This window comes from Cynara cardunculus, unplaced genomic scaffold (genome assembly GCF_001531365.2).
Source record: "Cynara cardunculus var. scolymus isolate 2C unplaced genomic scaffold, CcrdV1 Un_Scaffold_4581, whole genome shotgun sequence".
NCBI lineage: Eukaryota > Viridiplantae > Streptophyta > Magnoliopsida > Asterales > Asteraceae > Cynara > Cynara cardunculus.
In genome coordinates this window covers 1-1791 of record NW_020201959.1, presented here as the reverse complement: position 1 = coordinate 1791, position 1791 = coordinate 1, and the positions used below count along the sequence as shown (strand labels likewise).

Sequence of the window (1791 nt, the reverse complement as noted above, 5' to 3'; positions counted from 1 at the left end):
CATCTGAAATCATCTCTTTCATTGGACTCTAATCTAACTTCGGCTACAGTCCCTGTGGACGATAACTCGGTACTTKTACCACTTATTACTTGGAAAGACGACATTAGGCCGTATTGTATACTTGCTTTTCGGCCCAATTTCATTAGTCTAGAGGTGTGAAATATAACCGACCAGTTATGCATAGACGTTGGATCACATCAATCAGTTTCAACAAATTTGTGTGTTCCACTGGAAGAGCTAGTGCTGCTACTATATCTTTCCGCACTTTGTCTTTCAAATGTTCTATTTCTTCCATCTCAACTCCTTGATCTTCTTCCTGTATTTCCTCATGAATCATCATTAATTAGAGTTGTTGCCAACATACACACAAAAATAATCGTTACTAGGCCCGACCCTAGTCGTGGACGGCCTATGGCATCAAAGTCTAAGGGGCATCAACTCACGTCGTGTGCTAGTATTACTAATAAAAAAATTAAAATAAAAGAGAGGCTACTATACCAAGATTCGAACTCGAAACCAGAATCATGGTCAAATCCGCCCTTACGAGTCGGCTACTTATGCCTTTCATTACAACAACATTTGATCTACTTTTGTTTTCATCTATGTTGATGGTAATCAGTTTTGATTTCTTCTATGTTATTTTTTAAAATGAATCCTATATAAAATAATTTGGATTACTAGCTAGTCTCAACTTTTTCTGTGATTCGATCTCCATGTAGTCATGATATGACTCTCGAAGATTGTTCTTTACTTTGTTTTATATTTCTTAATTTGATATTGAATCGAATATATGATATTGTTGTCACTCATAGTTTGGTTGTTTCTTAAGGATCAATATATAGGGTTGACACTCACTGCTTATAAGGATGTTTAATTTGACCATTTAGAATATCATACAACTATAGTCTTAAGTTCTCCGAAAGTTTAAGACAACTTCAACACCATATAGGGTTGTATAGGTTAGTATATGTCGCTATTCTTAGATTATAAATTGTATATTACAAAAAGCACATTATCAAATAAGAACAGTAACAAAAATCGTTGTGGGGATGAGTCAACTAACTTGACTATGTTCCAAACCTATTAAAAATAGTGGATTTCCTTTGTTGTTGTTTTTTAACATAATGGGGCATTAATTTGTTTTTTTGCCCTTGGCATGAATTACCAAGGACTGACCCTGACTGTTAATACCAAAAGACAAATGGCCCAACTGTACCCGGTAGGCCCCACCTTCATGTAGATCCGGAGTTCAAATCTTACCAAAAATAAGAAATATATGTAAGTTTAATTTGCCATATGCATACATAATCATAGGTTCATTTGAGAAGTGGTAAGTATTTGAGAAGTAGAGAAATAATTCTAGCTTTCATCTCGTCAATATTTACGGCTTTGACTGTGAAGCGCCAGATAATTTCTCTCATTGTATGTAGAAGATAATTTCTCTCATTGTATGCACTTGCTGTTTTTACATGTCCATTATATATGTTTTGTGGTTTTTCATGATATATCTGTACACTTAATAAATAAGTAACTTTAAGGACATGTGTCATGTTTCTGTGCGACGGTTATTGATTTTTCTCGCCTAAACATATATCTAGACACAATTTTCACTTACAATTCAAACTGATTTTCCAGACTAATTAGAAATCTATGGATTTCCATTCCTCAGACTTATAAGTCCGAACTCCTTTTCGTTAGTTAAAATTCAGAGTTGTCTGTCAGACTTATAAGACATTGTTGATCCTCTCTCTCATTGATTTGTTGATAATCCCTTTTTCCTTTCGATGTATT

At 34.2% G+C, this 1791-nt stretch overlaps 1 pseudogene; it reads right to left on the bottom strand.

Moving 5' to 3' along the window:
- The window catches only part of LOC112504088, a 4761-nt pseudogene extending 4424 nt beyond the window's left edge, over positions 1-337 (bottom strand).
- Positions 338-1791: the final 1454 nt, after the last annotated feature.